General features: G+C 44.6%; 1 protein-coding gene across 3 annotated transcripts in view; it reads left to right on the top strand.

Annotated features, from left to right (window-relative positions):
- Il1r1 (interleukin 1 receptor type 1) overlaps positions 1-18,839 on the top strand; it is a 72,969-nt gene that overhangs the window by 19,281 nt on the left and 34,849 nt on the right. Inside the window, exon 1 of one of the 3 annotated variants that reach the window (XM_047522309.1) lies at positions 12,762-13,017. The exons of the other annotated variants lie outside the window; for them this stretch is intronic. The gene's annotated coding sequence lies outside the window, so the exon portion shown is untranslated. Of the gene's footprint in view, positions 1-12,761; positions 13,018-18,839 lie in introns of those variants that run through there. 3 annotated transcript variants of the gene reach the window in all.

Genomic DNA, 18,839 nt, shown 5'->3' with positions numbered 1-18,839 from the left:
TGCAATAATGAATAAAAACAGACCAGAGCCTTCCCCTCATGGAGATTATATTCCAGTGGGGATAGAGAGCTAATAAACTAGATCAAGAATTAATAATAGCTAGGTGCAGTTGGTACACACCTATAATCCCAGCAGCTCAGGAGGCTGAGGCAGGAGGATTGCAAGTTCAAAGCCAACCTCAGCAACTTAGTGAGTCCATAAGCAACTCAGTGAGACCCTGTCTCAATATAAAAAATAAAAAGGGCTGGGTTGTGGCTCAGTGGTTAAACAACCCTGGGTTCAATCCCTGGTACCAAAAATAAATAAATAAATAAATAAATAAATAAATAAATAAATAAATAAATAAAAGAAAATAAAAGAAGTAATAATATATGGTAAATTAGATGGTAACATGTGCCATGAAACAGCAGTAAGGACTTCAGGTAAGGGAGGGGGATAGGGTGCTCGTGCACAGAGCAGGCATGGTAGCTCACACCTGTAATCCCAGCAGCTTGGGAGACTGAGACAGGAGATCAAGAGTTCAAAGCCAGTCCTAGCCAAAGTGAGGCACTAAGCAAGTCAGTGAGACCTGGACTCTAAATAAAATACAAAATAGGACTGGGGATGTGGCTCAGGGGTCGAGTGCTCCAGAGTTCAATCCCTGGTAGTAAAACACACACACACACACACACACACACACACACACACACACACACAGTTTGCACATGCACGCAACATCTAATGACTTAGGACATGTATTTGGCAACGGGGGAAGGAAATATTTTGGCAGTAGTGTTTGAACTTTCGTAGTCTAGGAGGAAGGAGAAAGACATATTGCTGTTGTTAAGACAGGAAATGATTCAAGTTTGGATAAAACGTTTTAACAATGAAAAATGGAGGGCAATAGAACCACTTTGGTAAGGCAGTAATTACTGAGTTTACGTAAAGAACGTTGTGAAATTTCTTATTGCAAGGCAGGCTTTTGTTTTCCTTAAAGTCTCTTAATTATCTCGGAGGACTGTTTAGATTTCAGTTCCTGAGAGGTCTTCAGAATATTGACTAGTGTGCCGTCTTGTCACACAGAGATCAAGTTATTTATGCATTTCATACGTGGTTACTTGAGAATTTAGTGTTTGTGCAGAAATACCCTGCTTTTTAAGTGTGGTTTTGGTTGGTGTTTTGGGAATGAGGAATTTATCAGTTGTGGTGAGTGGTGTATACTCTTTTAGCCACATTTTACCAGAAAACAACTCCCTACTCCAAAATGATCTCATGCCGTGAGTAATGCCTAATATGACTCCAGTAATGTTTACTTATTTGCATAACGTTATTTACTGAAAAGTATTTTCAAGTGTGCTACCATTCTGTAAATTTCTCAATAACTCTCTGGGATAACTGGGCACATATGATTAGACCCATTTCATAGGTTCAAAAGGCCTGATTAAATTACCCGATGTAATGAATGTGTGGCAGATAATGGTCATCTCTACCATTCACTATGACTCAGACAATTAAAGGCTTTTTATGAATTATCTTATTCAGTTCTCACAGTAACCCGGTAAGGTGGGAACTATTATGACTTTTTTTTTTTTTTTTTTTTTGGTACCAGAGATTGAATTCAGGGACACTCACCACTGAGCCACATCCCCAGTCCTATTTTGTATTATATTTAGAGACAAGATCTCACTGAGTTGCTTAGTGCCTCACTTTTGCCGAGGCTGGCTTTGAACTCACAATCCTCCTGCCTCAGCTTCCCGAGCTGCTAGGATTACAGGCAAGTACCACCATGCCCGGCCGCTGTGCTTTTCTTAATGATGGGGCCACATTCTGAGAAATGCATCCTGAGGTAACTTCATTATTGTGTGAGCATCATAGAGTGGACTCACACAAACTAAGATGCTACACTGTCCCTAGGTAAGGTAATTTCCTGGGACCACCATTGTATATGCGATCTATTGTTGACTGGTGGCACAGGACTGTTATATGATCTTACCACTGAGGAAACTGAAACACAAGAGAAGCTGAGTGACTTGCTCAGTACCCACAGGTGCAGCATGGTAGAGCTGGCATCTGAGCTGGCATATAAACTGGGGCAGCTGGGCTCTATCATCTGTGCTAGTAACATCCTGCTATGCTTCCTCTAGTTCTAGAAAGCAGACCTCCGGCTGGTACCTATTTTAAGGTGTTTTTACTTTATAAGCAATGACACCACTGCAGTGGTCGATGGTGGAACAGTAAGGGCAGCGGTGTGGATGGGAAGGATCATCAGCTTTGGAGAGTGAGGGGAAATCAGTTCAGTTATTCCACTCACTGGTAATCCTTGAGCAAGGCCCTTCACCTCTCTGGGATGCCTGTTGCTGTCTAAAAACAAGGTTAGTGATACCCTTCGTGGTGTGCTGAGCATTAAGTGTGATGACCTGTGCAAGTGTCTAACTCATGTTCAGTCACCAGGTAGGTGCTTGGTACTTACACAGTTCTTTCCTATGTGTAAGACTGAGTAGAGGGCACAGGACAGAGGGGCAGTTAGATAGCTGTGGTCAAGTAAACCGGAAATGACACTGGTGTTTTCATGTACCCTTGGGGGAATTCAGGGCAGTTAAAATCCCCGTGATGACAAAGAACCCCATCCTTTCTGGGTGAGGTTCATGGGGAATATCATTTCAAAGTCTGGGGAGCAGGTGAAGTTGATGGTGTTGGGGCGATGTGCTCTCCTGACCTCTTGGCTTGTCCTTCGTCCATTTTCCCGAGAAGGATTCTTCATGACCTAGTGGTCTCTACAAGTTGGAAAAGCCTTAAGCAAGCAGAAATTCTCAAAATTTTGGTCTAAGGACACTTTCTACTTTTAAAAATGATTGAGAATATCAAAGAGTTGTTGTCTACATGGTTAGTGCTACAGATATTCACTGTAGTAAAAATTTAAAAAATGAGAAGTTGCAGAACTAAAAACCAATGAACTCAATACCTGTTCATAAAATAATATTCTTTTAATAAAATAATTATATTTTTAAAATAAACGCAAATGGGAAGAGGCATCATTTTACACTATTCCCCTTGTTCTGGAAATTTCTCTCATGTTTAGCTAGGCAGAAGACAGCTGAATTCTCGTGGCTGCTTCCACATTCCATCTTTGAGGTTTTATACATCATGGAGCCTCTGGAAAGCTCCACTTTATACTTGTGAGAGAATGTGTATGACAGAGGTAGGTACCATCTTTGAATGATGATAAAGTAGTCCTAACTTTGAGGACCCTCTGAAAGGGTCTCCGGGACCCTCAAGAACCACAACATAGAATATTTTTTTCTCCTTCCTCTTTTTTATATTTTTATTTTGAATTGGCATATCATGTTCATATTTGTGGGGTAGTGTGTGATATCTTAATACTTGTGTAGAATGTGTAATGATCATATCAGGGTAATTGGCATGTCTCTCACCTCAGAAATAAATCATTTCTTTGTGTTGGGAATGTCCAAAATCTCTTTTATTTATTTTGAAATAAACAGTTAATTGTCACCAATCATACTTACCCTCCTGTGCTATATGGCTTTGGAAGTCATTTTCCTATCCGGCTATACCCTTGTACCCATTTATAGTCCTCTCCCCTCCCCCTTTCCTTTCCCCTCACCTTCCTTTAGTGATATTATTCTACTCTCTCTTTCTAGGAAGTCAAATTTTTCGCAAATGACAGAATTTCATTCTTTCTATGATTGAATAATATTCCATTGTGTATAAATACCCCATTTTATTTATCTATTCATCTGTCGATGGACACCTAGGTTGATTCTATATCTTGACCTATAAATAGTGCTGCAAACTTTAATAATTATTTTGAACGTGTATTAGGATTCCCTGTCAACTCTTCCCTTCCGATTCCTATATTCAATCGATAACAAATGCCAATGATTCTTCCTTCAAGATTCTTGGGCCAGGGGCTGGGGAGATAGCTCAGTTGGTAGAGTGCTTGCCTCGTAAGCACAAGGCCCTGGGTTCGATCCCCAGCACCAAAAAAAAAAAAAAAAAAAAGAAAAAAAGAAAGATTCTTGGGCTTGGCAACCCTAGAGAGAGTGGATTGAGTTTTTTGGTCTTCAAATGTCTCCTTCCCTCCCTCCCTTTCTCCTTTCTTGGCTTCTTTCTTTAATCTTCCTTCACAACTCTCCTTTCCTTTTGCCTCCTGACTGGTGCCCCATATGGTCTGTCTCTAGAATCCAGCTGCTCTCAGGCTGTTCTAATCTAACATCATTCACAATATACATCCCTCCTCAAAAGGCCTGGTCTTGGATAACATTGACTAATTCTGGGTTATATTTTGTGTTTTATAAACATGAAGTACCTAAATCAGGAATATTGGTCTGTACTTTTCTTGCAATGTCTTGTCTGGTTTTGATACCTAGGGATGCTGCTAACCTCATAGAGTTTGGAAGAACTCATGAATTGAGAAGAATTTACTAGAAAAGTTTGGGTAGAATTGATATTGCAACTAAGCAGATGGACATAAAAATTCTAAACAGAATACTAATAAATAAAATCAAACAATACATAAAAAGGCAAATATATTATGGCAAAGTAGACTTTGTCCCCCAAGTGCAAGATTTGTTTAGCATTAGAAAAATCAATAAATATAATTCATTATATTATTACAATAAGAAAGAAAGATCATATAATGACAGATGAAGAAAAAGCATTTGACAAAATCCTATGTCCTATTCCTGATGCAAACTCTCAGCCAATTAGGAAGAGAAAGAAGTCTCTTCCAACTGATAGAAGGTATCTAAAAAAGTTCTACAGTAAATATACTCAATGAATATTTTCCTCCTAAGATCAGGGACAATGCAAGAGTGGCCACTTCCTCACTTCTTTTCAACATTGTTCTAAAGGATTGAGTTCGTGTAAAAAAAAAAAAAGCCAAGAAAAAGAAGTGTAAGAAGGGAACTCTCTTTATTTGCTGGCAACAAGGTGTGCTATGTAGGAAATCTTGTGGAATGTATAAAATTGTTACCAGAACTAATAAGTGGCTTTTACAGGTTATAAGCTCAATATAAAAAAATCAGTAGCACCTCTATCTCTACAGGGACGATGAACACTGAGGTACTGAGATTAGAAAAGCAAGTGTGGACCTGCAGAGTTTCTGGGTGTGTACCACACTCCTCTCCACGGATATCAGTATGAAAAACGCAGGGTAAATCTGACAAAAGATTTGCAAGAACTGTACACGAGGTGGTGGTGATGGCCAAGACTCTTCCGCACCTGTGCCCACGGTGTGCTTGGCACTGTCCTTGTTGGTGTCCTTTACACCCTATTCACCCCCTGCCTTAGGTTGCTCTCTCTGCAGAGTCTGTTTCAGTCTTTTTTAAATACCTGACTTTCACAGATTCTTCCAGATGCCTACAGTACTAATTCCACGCACATGACCAAGAAAGCAAAAAATGTACTCCATAACTTCTCGGTTACCATTTTCTTCCTGAAATTCTCTCCTTTTACTTAGCATAGCAAAACTCTCTCATCATAGGAAACGTGTAGCTTTCCTCCACGTTCAAGGTTTTCCACGCTGGGACTGGTTCTTTGTGCTCTTAGGAAAGCAAGGTTCTGGGTCTGCATCTACTCTTTTGGACATGGTTTCTTTGTGCCATTACTTTCATGCCAGTTGAAAAATCACCAAGTTACCTGGCAAGCACACAGTTAATATGCCAAAGGGCAAGGCACCATACATGATTTTTTTCTTAGAGAATAAACAAAAAGGAATGGAAAAAATGTAGAGCATTATAAGGTTTTAGAATTTTATTTGCTGACTCAATTATATCTTCAATCTGTGGTCTGTTAGTTTTTATTGAAAGGTACTAAGTATTCTGTTGCAGATTTCATGACCCTGTGGCTGGTAACCACAGTGTTGCCCCTACTAAAAATCACTGTGAGGAAAGCAGACATTTGGGGTAACATTTATAATAAAAAATGCTTTACACTCTCCTCTTTACTGGTTCATTGTTTACTTATGACTGCTGGTCATTTACCTAGTTGTGCCTGAGCATTTAGGGACAGGGGATGGATAGAGTCTCCTCCATCCTCTGCAAATACAGAGGCCTATCTCTGAAGACTTCACATTTATTTTTACTTGACAAATGAGAGTATTATATACATGTATTATATATATATATAAAATCATATATTAATGAATTTACAAAAATTATATTAATGAATATAAAGTAATTGTAATAACATACAAAGTACCTACAGTGTAGAGGGATTGTGTGAGCAGGTAGGATTTAGAAAAGCAATGAAAAGGGATGGAATGCTCACGTGGTTGATTGAAAGGAAGGCGGAAGCATGTGAAGAAGATTCTTGCTCAGGTAGAGATTTAAAATAAGCGGATTGTCCATTTTGGATGAAGACTATCTTTTCAGAGAAGGATCTTTGTTTCAGGGCCCTGAATCATCTAGGTTTTAAGAAGCGATATTCAACAGAATGTTTTGCATCAGTAGAGTGTCCTATGTCTACTCTGGTCAATATGGTAGCCACTAGTGACATGTGACCACCGAGCTCTTGATATTTGGCTAGTACCACCGAGGAACCGAATTTTAAATTTTATTTAATTTAAAATAATTTATATAGTCACATGTTTCTAGAGATTACTTGTATTGGATGGCATAGATCTGAGGCATAAGAGATGGAATGCTTGTAGCTACCTCTGAAAGCCCATGCCTAAGTCACACTCTGAGGTCTGCTTGGGTCTCCTGCCCCAAATCTGGTCCAGTCTGGATCCCGGGTCATTTATATTAAGTCATTGAGATTATGGACTTCCGCTGTTGTCATTCAGGAGGACTCAAGACTCAGAGACCTTGACCTCTTCCAAGGATCATGCCGGCCTCTGCTCTGGACCACAGCCCGAGCTCAGTGGTAGGTCTGTCTGTCCCAGAGTAGGAACAGCTCAGCACAGTCCTGGCTCTTAAGACAATGATTTACTTATGAGGGTGTAAGAAGTGAAGGAGGAATCAATGGAACTCTTCTCCCAGACCTTAGACCCAAGGCAGGGAACTTTCTCTACTCCCTTCTCTCTCAGGGCAGTGTGGATAATAGTAATTATTGTCAGACAGTAGTCCTCATGTTGCTGAGTCGTTCCCAAATTGTCTGTCCCGAAGAAAGACAAAAGAAGGGTTAGGTGTTCACACAATCACTGGGTGTTACAGGACTCAACAAGTGGCACACTTGTTGATTTTTCTTTCACTTCTGTTGATGAAAGTAGTGGCCTACTCTTCACTCTTTCAAGTGTCTTTGATAGTGGAGACTTACTTCTCATGGGTTGCACTATTTCTTAGAAAATCATTGAATAGCAACTCTAGAAACCAAATCATTCATTCACCTGGTTAGCATTTACTTAACAGTAGATTGTTATAGCTCTTTATTCAAAGTAGCCTATTCAAAGTTAAATCTGTTTGACCATCTCAAAACTTTCATTTTTTGCCTTTGTTTGCTGGTAAGAGTGTCATAATAATAAGAATAATCTTAAAGAAGTCCTCCGTAACTGAACAACATCCAGAGGTGATACTATACAAAGGAGGAGGAGCGAATGAGTGTTTTAATTCTGAGACCTGGCATTTGGGCTTGACCTTACGTAGTACAGGATGGGCCACGGAGAACCAGGACACGTTCCTGAGTATCATCATTGTTCTGCAGAGCCATTATTGTGTTACAATCCACCTTGAAACTCCATGACTTAAAAATGACAATGCATTATTATTTCCCATGATTTTGGGACTGATGGAGCTCACTGGCATGGCCCTCATTTGGAGCCTGTCATGTGGATGTAATCAGATAGCTGCTGGCTGAGGTTGATTGGCCTAACATCGAGGAATTGATTCTTGCTGACTGTTGGGACTGTACACTGGAGCGCCTGCACATGCCTCTGTGTAACTTGGGTTTTCTAATAGTATGAAAATCTAAGATTATTATTCTTACCTGGCAGTTCTGGAGACTGAGAGTGAGTGTTCCAAGAACTTGAGAACTTTTTATGATTGGACTCAGAAGTGCCAGAAAGTTCATTTCGCCTCCTTCTATTGCTTGCAATTGGTTGAACAAGTCACTAAAACCAGCCCAGATTCAAGGGGAGGGAAATTAGACTTCACTTATAAATTGAATGAGGAACAACTCAATATGGCTCCTCTAAATTCAACAGAAACTGTCCTCATGTCCTTAATATGATTACTACAGCGATCATATTAAAACAAAATCATTTAGAGAAAATAAATGCAGTTATGTTCAGAAAGGATCAAAGAATCGAGAAGCTTCAATATGAAGGTTTAGATTTTGAAAGGTGCTTATGGAAAAGGAAAAGTGATAAAACTTAGAGACCAGCAACAGAAAGTTGCAGAGATGGTGAGACCATCTAGTGTTACAAGGGAAACAGTGTTAAATTTAAATGGGTTTTCCAGGCGCGGTGGTGCACGCCTATAATCCCAAAGGCTCGGGAGGCTGAGGCAGGGGGATTACAGCTTTGAAGCCAGCCTCAGCCACTTAGAGAGGCTGTAAACAACCTAATGATACCCTGTCTCAAAATACAAACTTAATGGATTTAAGGAGAGCCATGATCTTATGATAGGTCTGGAATATGTCTGAGCAAAAAAGTTTCAATAGCCACTTTGGATAGCATGGGGAAAGCTGATAAGGGCTGCTTTTGGGTAACAGTTGACAGTTCCATTGTTGGTGCTTTAAGTTTTGTGTGTCACAGCAACCATCAAATAGGAAACAGTTGGGATAAGAGCCGGGTTGACCATAATCAGGTTCTGCTAGGTATAGCAGTACTTGGAATTGACCAAGTCTACAGCCTCTGGAACTTGCTGTGTTGTTTCTATGTTAATATGGGATGCACAATAGGTACAAAACACCTCTTTCAGTCACTTGCCTTCATTGAGCAAGATTAAAGCTGGAGTAGAACAAAAAGCTGATCTGTCTGTCGCAGCCATATTTCCCCTCCTCCTGTAAAGGAGGTAGAAATGATCCATTGCCTAGACAGTCTTATGGTTGATTTTACACTTTCTCATCAGCTCTCATTTCTGTTTCTCTTGTGGCTTTCTGTTTGGTAAAGGGTTTAAAAATCAGAGGAGTTTGAATGATGATTAGAAAGACGATTGTAGAAACCCACGAAGAACTGCTTAAACGGAGACGTTGTAGCAAGAGGAGGTCATGACAGATGTTGGTGAGAAAGTAGTGGTTTGGAGGTCAGCGGATGGAAACTGTGAGAGAAGCAGAAAAACCGGGCTGTAGAAAGAAATCCATCTGGGACAGCGGTTTTAGATCTGCGTTGTGGTTCTGTGAGAGATTACTGGCAGCTCCAAAAATAGCAAAAATAGGTGTAGCAAGTTAAGAATCACAGAGACCCTGTGTGATGTAATTTTCTTTATTTATCTACAACCGAAGTCAACTTTGCTTATGAATTTTCATTTCCATCTGGTGGCAGAGAAAGAAAATCTCATCGATTGAGAGTTGTTTTGTCTCTGTTCAGTGTCTTTGGGGGTAATGACACATTTCATGCAGAATTCTTTCCTCTCCTTTCTTTGAGGGTGGTGAGGACGAAGGAGCTAGAGGTGATTAAGGGATTGTCTTGGTCTATGGGGAGGAATTCAGGTGTGTAGGGCACCCTGTGGTCTTAAAAACTTCAGCTGAGACCATGCTTGTCCTGTCTGTCTCAATTACAAGGACTTTTCCCTCTTGGCCCTTTGCAGTCCCCTTGGAGGGTTTGGTGACTCTTGGCTATTTTACTGAACACTCTGGGATGTCCTCGACTTGGTGAAGCATCCTACCTACCACTCAGTCCCAGTCCTTCTGCTGCTATGGCTAATCCTTGGTTCAGGCTGTGATGGACACAGGGCTTTGCTATGACATGGGTGGCACCCAGGGCCACCTCCTGGGAAGCAGAGTGATTCCTCTCTCTTCCAAGATACCCTATCAATTTCCTACCCCATAAGAAGAGGCCAGGGTTTCTTGTTTGATGATGGAGAGTGGGGACACAGGGTTATCTCTTAGAGACCTTCTGAGGTTTAATAAACACCAGCAACCTCCCTCTGCTTCCTGCCTGTCCACCTATTGGTCAACTGATACATTCTTCTGTAGTCCATAGTTTATGATTCTACGGTCTAGGTTCTCCAACACTTTGGCTTTGGGGGTTTAGGGAAACAAGAATGCTTCCTGTTTTAAGCGTTCAAGCCAAGTGTTAATGTGTACAATGAGCAATCCTTCAAAATGTTCTTCTAGCATGTGGGCCATGGGAAATGCCACGTTTCAGGCATCAAATCCTGTTGCACTTGGCAATGTGATTTTGTTTCACGTGTATTATTAGACACCCCTTCCCAAAGAGGTTCTCAGGACCCAACAGCCTGACAGGTGAGAGGAAGGCTGAACATCCTCAGGAGATGAGGTCTCTCTTAAGGAAGGTGGCACATCAAGGTGTTCAGAACAAATGCGTGGAGCTGAGAGCAGAGGAGAGTGATACCAAGGTGATGTGTCCGCCTCCTGAGAGACTCCAGCCCAGAGGTGAAGGGAGGCGTGGGCACGTCTGAGGAAAGGCGACAAAGGGAAGGACAGTCAGGGAAGTGCCTGGTATGGCTCTGTGAAGGAGGAGGTGACTTCAAGATCCCGGTGAGACCGTCAAGATTATAAGAGGAGATCTTCAAATCCCATCACTGGAGTGGGTACTTATGAGTCCCACCCGGGTAGCAAGGCCTGCATGTCTAGCAGGACATTTAGGGAAGGGAGGGGTCAACATTTAAAAGAAAGGAAAACCAGGTGCAATGGCGTGTGCCTTTATCCCAGATGCTGGAGAGGCTGAGGGAGAAGCAGAACACTCGTTCCTTGAACCCAGGAGTTCAATGGCAGCCTGGGTAACATAGTGAGACCCCCAGCTTAAAAGAAATAAAAAGTGTAATTTTTATTTTTTATTCTTCTTTTCCTTTGGTACTGGAGGTTGAACCTAGGGGTGCTCAACCACTGAGCCATATCCCTACCCCTTCTCATTTTTATTTTGAGACAGCGTCTCACTAAGTCACTTAGGGCCTCGGTAAATTGCCGAGGCTGGCCTTGAACTTGCAATTCTCCCGTCTCAGCCTCCAGAGTCGCTGGGATTACAGGCAGACGTCACTGTGGCTGGCAGAAATGTAATTTTTATTTTTACGTTATTACACTAATTAACTTCCCTTTCTACTTGTAAACTGCTTTTTAAAAACCCCTTTTCTATATAAATGGTAAGGCAAGTTTATGTTTACCAACGTAGGGTTTCTGGGCTGGTTTTCAGCATTAACCCAGGCCTAACTAAAGCACTTGACCATGTCTGTTGAAGTAGCCAATCCAGATGGAATATCGAGTGTACCTGAATCACTTTGGGAGCCGAAAGGAAGGTGGCTCACAATCCTGACAGCACAATGGAATCACCTGGAAGCTTTCAAAACACTGACACTTAGGCCTCAGCCCCAGAAATTCTGACATGACCGATGTGGGCACAGAGGTGTCAGATCCGCCTGGTGATTGTGTGTACAGTCAAGGCTGTGAGAACCATCTCTAAAAAGATGAATACTGAGGAATGGGACCGTTGGTGGATTTTCATAACACTCAGACACTGCCAGATTTGAGCCTACTCTCTTGAGAAAAAGGAGTCATCTAAACTTCTGGAAACAGAAAAAGAAAGTAGAAAGTGGCATCATGCTAGCTTTCATGATGCATTATGACTGCATGTGCCCTTATGTCCCAGGTTCCCTCAGTTCTTGAGTTCCTGAAGGAGTGTTTCAAGAGCTGCCCTAGGGAAACAAGAGCCTGTTCTGTCTGGAGGGAGGAAGGGTGGTGTGTAAGGAAGGAAGGAAGGGAAGGAATCATTTACTGAGCAGTCTCATGGGATAGTGGTCCATTAAGACCGGGAAGACCGGGAGAGAAGATGGAGGGTCCAGTCACTTGCTGGAGGTATGCAGAATGGAAGGTGAAGGGCAAGTTTTAAGCTCCCGGGCTGGGACCAGTGTCCTCCTCTGCCCCACGCAGTCCTGCCAGCCACTCCAGCTATGGGACGTTGGCCATACTTGCAGTTTTCTCAGTCTGAATTCTCATTTGCAAAGTGAGCTGGGGGAAGTGAAAAAGTCCTCGATCTGGCATCTAGATTAGAGCTAGATTATTGCGTGCCTAACAGTAACAATAAAGGCAACAGGTTAGGCTTGCCTAGTGTCAGTTAGGTGCCTGGCGCTGCTTCTATGCATTAGCCCATTGTCTCTCTCCAACCACTCCATGAGATGAGGGCTGTTTCGGAGCCCCTGCCACAGAAAAGGAAAGCGAGGTACGAAAAAGCTGGTGACCACTCCTAAGTTCACAAAACCAGTCCCAGAAACCAGACCAGGCTCCAGACTCAGGAGCCCCTCAGGGCACAGAAATGTGAGCGTTTGCCTCGGGATCTGGGGCTCGGCCAGCCGCTAGCTCAGTTGTCACTGGTGGTGGAGTCTGGTCGCGATGGCTAGGTAAGTTGGCAATTCACTAGATGGAACCGCCGCCGCTGGCCTTGCAGGAGCAGGGCGGTGGTTTGGGAGTGCGTAGCGGCCCTCCGGGGCCCTGGCACCCGCGGAAGCCAGGCAGGAGCGCGGGGAGCCCAGGGAATCCAGGGCAGGGCAGCGTCGGGAAGGGGCTGTCGAGCCTCTGTCGCTCCACAGGACTGGCAGCCAGGCCGAGGCCGGTGTGGCAGGGCCGAGCAGTCTCCACCCGCTCCACGCCCCCGCCCGCGCTGGGCTGGAGCTGGAGCCGCGCCCGCGGTTCCAGGCCGGGAGGGCGGGCGGAGCTCTCGCTCGGCGTCCGGAGCCCACTCGCAGCGCAGCGCGGCGCCGGCCGGGAGGAGCGGAGCGCGGCCGGGCCGGGGCGGTGGAGGCACCGGCCTGCCCCGTGCGCCCCCAGGAGCGGCGGGAATGTGACCGTCGTGCGCCCGCGCCCCGGAGCACCCCTCGCGCGGCTCCCAGGGCTCTGGTTGTGCCGGGCTGGGCCGGATCCCGCCCACGACTGCGATCCCAGCACTCGCCACGGCGGCAGGCCCGGGTAGGAGAGACCAGCAGAGTCCCCGGGATGGGTCGGGGTGGCGGGGACACTGGTGACCTTCCTAAGTTGTGAAAGGTGTTGGCGGTTACATCTGCGTGTTGTGTGTGCTTCCTACGTGATGCAGGAGTAAAGGCTATTCGAACGCTCTGGGAACTCGCTGATCCTCCTGGAAGTCTGTTCTAGGTGGGGTTGTGCAAACTGCCTCCAGGTGTTGTGATCTGGTCAAGTTCAACTGGTACCGGGGCAAGGGGATTAGGCTTGGACGTCAGTGAGCAAGATAAGGGGTTCATGCTCTCAGTGCAGTGGGTGGGGCAACTTGTCCTCCCCAGTAAAAGACGATCCCGGGCAATGTAGCTACAAATAGGTAGACACTAAGAAGGCACTCACTGTTTACAACAAGCATGCCCAGAAGTTTAGAGTTTATATGGCCTTTATATTACTGTCCTTTTATCCTCCCAGTCGTCTTGGGGAGAAGGTTGGATGATCGTCCTTGTTTTACAGTGGAGAAAGCAGAAGCTTAGAAAGGTGACTAATTTGTTGGGGCTCTGGCATCCCGAAGGAGACGAAAATCTGTGGTCTTCAAACTCCTGTGTCTTCTGTGTTCCCTCTGTTGGCCTCTGGCAGTCTCTGCTTGCCAGGGCTTTCTCCTCGGCACTGCCAGGAGGGAGGGAGGCTACTGGGAGTTCACAGGGACCTGGATTCCTAGCCCAGTGTCTCTCTGCCAGTTTTGCCGAGGGCCTGGGTTGCTCACCAGCTGTGCCCCTTTTCTGTGGTTTTATCTCCACATCCTAGGAACTGAGAAGGGATCCCAAGCACGTGGGCCACGGGTGCCATGGAGAAAGAGGAGCTGAGGTTAAATGTGCTGTTTGGGGTGCGCTGGATTAGTACTGGGCTTCAGGAAGGTCACTGTGTAACATGGGATTTTGTGACTCTGAATCCAGGAAAGCCAGGGTGGCCCTGGGGACGTTCGCTATCCCTTCTTCTATTGAATAGACTTAAGTAGCTATTGACGTCTTTTTTCTCTTCCTTCACTCAAATATCTTAGTATCCTCTTTAATATGTCATTTACTCTTCTGTATTCAGACCCTGTGCTAACTTGGGGGCTAAGCAGAAACATGGTGCCTTGGGATGGATTTTTGGGAAGGGAGGCGGACCCCTGACTTAGTCTCTTTGAGCTGTGGTTCTCCTGCCTGGGAAGGGAGAAGTGCTGCAGGGCACTACTTCCCATGTAGCAGTTCTCCCTCGGGTGGCTGTCAGGTGGTTCAAGAAAGGGTGTTTGACCTGAGTTCTCATGTGACCTTGGCCGGGCAGGACCAAACCTGTCATTTCTAATGGACTTCTCTATGCCCTGTGTATTGTAATGTGGCATCAAGATGCTCTTCATGGGGCTGGGGAGATAGCTCACTTGGTAGAGTGCTTGCCTTGCAAGCAGAAGGCCCTGGGTTCAAGTTTCTTTCTGGTTCTGAAATGTAGAACACCTTTTGAGCAAATTCTTCCCCTTGGGTAAAACACCAGTTCACATTCAACAAATGTTTATTGAATGCTTCTTATATGTCAGGCACTGTAGCAGGTACTAGGACAAAAACCAGGAAAAGAACACATAAAAATTCCTGTCCTCTAATGGGTGTGTGTCCTCCTGGCAAGTAATGGGACATCCAGAGTCTCTCCTCAGCCAAGGGGTCCTTTGACATCTGCTTCTCTACACAGAGCGTGGGTACGTGGGCTGCCCAGGGGACACTCTTCAGCATCTCCCAGGAAAGGGTGAGGAGGTGGTCACAGACAGAGCTCTGTGGTTCCCTAAGGAACAGAAAAGGTGCCAAGATGTACTCCATGGTTTGCCTGGATATGTGGATTAGGACAGATGGAAAACCTGCCACCCGGCGGTGGGTGTGTGTCTGTCACCTGCAACCTCCCTGGACAGGGGGGATCTCGTTTGTCAAAGGGGCAGTACTTACCCCTATAGTGAAACCACCACGGTACTGGGGATGGAGAATTGCGAGATCCTCATCCCCGGATCCATTATGAACCTGCCACTTGAAAGCGGAGAAGTCTGGGGCACCTCTGACTCACTGGCCCGTGACCCAGCCCCACCGAGCTGGTGCTTGGTTTGCATTTCCCGCTCTTTGTGGTTATACGGTGGGCTGGTGGAATAGCGTGAGGGTCTGCAGCGCTAGCAGCTTTGTCCTCTGATGGCCGGCCAGGACCCCAGAAAATGCCGCAGCAGTCTCCTGGCCACACCCCGCACACGGAGCGTGCAGAGGGACCAGGCACTAAGTGATCTCACTGACGTTGAAAGGGGCGGGGCTTCTTCAAGGTCCTGCTCATCAGCATACCTCTGAATCCCGTGCTGTCTCCTCTTCATACATATCCACCGGCACACGTGTGGCAGAGTAATGGAGACACTTTCCCATCCCCACCTGTTTCAGGAAGGATTTACAAGATGCCATAAGTTAAAAATAGGATGAAAGAAAAACAAGAGTGGAGATGAAGTGGAGCCCGAAATGAGGCTACACACGTGTAACACGCAAACCTTGCTGACTTAGTCGCATGTAGAGTGTTTCAAACGGGGCTGCAAAGGCAAGTCTGGGTCCCAGCCCTGCCTGCACCTCAGCATTGCTAGCGTCGCTCCACGACAGGCGGGACTGGAAGTCTCGCAGGATCTGTTGGGGTGCATCAGGTACAGGTATTTTAAAAACCCTGCAGGTTCTTCTAATATGTAGACAAGATTGATGAGACAAATATGCTCTTGCAGGTAGTAGGAGAGAGGGAATTGGGGAGGTCCCAGCCGCCAGTGTTTTCAAGATCAAAGGAAAGTGCTTGGGAGAAATAAAAGCATTCTTGGTACAAAGTCAAGTAGAAACTTTCTCCTGAAGATCTTCATTTAAGAGGTGAGAAGAGCAAGTTTCAGGCCATCTCTTGAAAAGGTCTGCTTTGAAAGCTCAGTTCCATAATGGTGCTTTGGCTGGGTGCTAACAGGAAGGTTCAGGCCAGCCTGGTCTCTGCTCATCTGACTTTCCAAACTGGAGAACCTCGGGGCACCTGGAAGAACAGTAAGGCCTCCTGCCCAAGAGTTAAGTGAACAGTTAGATGTTGTCACTTTCCATCAATGTTTTTACCTCCTTGAAAACCCAATGCCCTAATCTTTTCTTTTTTTTTTTATACAGCAAATATTTATTGCATGATATATACAACAAAATGAGAATTATAGCCTTAGAAAAAATGAACCTTACATAATTAAAGCAATAAGACCTTTAAGGATGCTTTCAAAATTTTCTTTCAAGGTATTTTTTGTTTATAAGCAGTCCAAGTTAAAATGTTAGAAATACAAATATTTCTTTATAAAACTTATGGGGGTTGGGGAGATAGCTCGAGGGCTGGGGAGATAGTTCAGTCGGTAGAGTGCTTGCCTTGCAAGCACAAGGCCCTGGGTTCGATCCCCAGCACCCAAACAAACAAACAAACAAACTTATGATAATGGTACATATTTCCTATTGAGCTATGTAATGGGCTATATAATGAAACTTTTTAATATTTGTATTTAGAAACAATAAAATTAGATACATATCCATTCAGAGATGAAAACTTGAGACCCAGAGAGAAAAAAAAAAAAAGGAAGTTCAAGATCAAAAAGAAGTTGATGGCCAAACTGCTATTTCAGATACACTTTACTGAAATGCAATGCCCTAATCTTAATGCAGATATTTTAACATCGTGAAATGATATGTAAAACTTATCTCCATCATACTTTTAAAAAATTAATACTTACATGTAAAGAAGAAATAAAAGCAATTTGCATTAAAAAGTATGCATTTCAGCATGTAGAAGCTTGGAATGAGCCAAACTAGAACCTAGGGCTTTATGCCGATGGACTGTATAGGAGCGTGGGACAGCTCTGAGTCCTGGAGGAGATGAGATAATGACCTTGGTCAAGGTCTGAATGGTAGTCACAGGTCAGTCTTCTCTCAATTTCACAGTTGTGGCATTCCTAAAATATCCAATATGTATGGAAATTATGGCAACAATACACATTTTATATAAATATGGAGTGGAGTTAGGAGCTAGACTCTAAACACTGGCCTGGATGTCTGGGACATCTGTGGACATGTGGGACTTGGGACAAGGCTTCTCTGAGCAGAACTGCCTTGTGCTCTTCCAGATGTCTAGCACCCATGGCCTCACCCAATGCATTGCAGTCCCCTAAAAGTGTCCCCTTCCTCACCGTTTCTGAAATGTGTCCCTGGGAACCATGCCTGTCCCGTTGAGAATGGCTGCTTCCCTGCATGACTTGGCAGTGAGAAACATGGACCCTGGAAAAGCCGGGCACTGGTGGGTAGGGTAGAAGTTAGTCCTCCAGGATGCACTCAGGTTCATTATTAAAGGCACGTGGGTAGAGGTGGTGGTAGAAATCAGAAAGGTAGGAGCCTCGGGCATGGGCCATGACTCACAAGGTGCACGAGGGAACACGGTGGGGGGTGGCAATGGTCTGTCTTGACAGAGTACCCGGCGTGCACACCGTTGTCCTGGTTTATGGAATTGTACGTGTAAGGCTGTGTGTCCCACTCTATGTACATTTTACCTCAGTAAAAACATTATACAGCCGAGAACAATGTGAACATTCCTGTGGAGAGTGCTGAGTCCTCTGGGACTCTGCAGATCCCAGCTGGAGAATCAGAGCTTGTTTTTCTGCCTGCCTGGAAGGGTCTGGCCCATTCTTGTTTGTGGCATCTGGTGACAGTAACCGAGTCTCTTGCCTCATTTTTCCCTTTTGCAGTTAAAACCCACGTGCCTTAGTTGATACCACTAATCTTGTGGATCTGAGACTTGTAATAACTGATATTAGATTTCTTAGCAACTCCTGAAACCTCTTAGGTAATTTTTACTTTATCTTTTTACTTCTATGCATCCTTGATGATAGAAAAAATTTTTTTTCCTTCCTCTATTTGTCTGGGGGAAATAAGCCAAATCAGTCTACTGAGCTAGGCTTTTGGATTAATTTACTGATGCTTCTAGGTGATTCTTGGGCTTTCTGACATAGCAAATGAAATCTTTTGTTCCCTCTTGCCAAAGTGACTTTGCTTGCTCACAGTTTTGTATGGCTGATTCTTGTGCTCACTGTACTGAAGGTGCGGTTGGATTTTTGGGGTGAGGGCGATGAAGTAGCTAGATAGAGCATGAGCCACTCCAGGAAGGTTCCAGTGTGGGACAGCACAGCCTGCGCGTGGACCCTGAGCCCTGGGTGCCTCTGCTGCGAGTCTCCCAGGAGGATCAATGCCTGTGTATCCTCAGCATGTCTGACGTCATCCTCCACATGGCTTCATATCCTCTGGGGTGGGTCTGATGTGTGCCACCTCGCTGGTGCCTGACTTCTGTCCTAGAAGGCAGAACTCACAATGTGGGGGAATTCCTCAAGAGGGTGGGGAATTCTTCATGAATAAGAAGATCTAATGGATGCAGTGTGGCCCCAAACTTGGGATAAATGCCCCCCTCCCTACACTGGGCCCTATGCCCATGAAAGGAAACGTCTTGGGGTCTTGTGACAGCTCATCTGTCCCCACTTGTCACTTGTCACTGTGCCTGCACTGGGGGAGAAATTTCTTGTAGAGTAACAGAAAGGCAGTGTTGAATGGAGTCAGTGCTTCCTGGAAAGGAATTTGGGGGGAGGCCAATATGTTGTTCATTTTTAATTTTTATACTTAATTTCTAATTTGTAAGCTTTCATGTTTCATGTTATAAGTTCCTCATTCTGACTCTAGCAGTGTCTTGGTCTGTTTTCTATTGCTATAACAGAGTACCTGAGACTGTGTAGTTATAAACATTAGGAG

Source organism: Sciurus carolinensis, chromosome 13, assembly GCF_902686445.1.
Source record: "Sciurus carolinensis chromosome 13, mSciCar1.2, whole genome shotgun sequence".
NCBI classification, from domain to species: Eukaryota; Metazoa; Chordata; class Mammalia; order Rodentia; family Sciuridae; genus Sciurus; species Sciurus carolinensis.
This window is presented reverse-complemented; position numbering and strand designations above follow the sequence as displayed.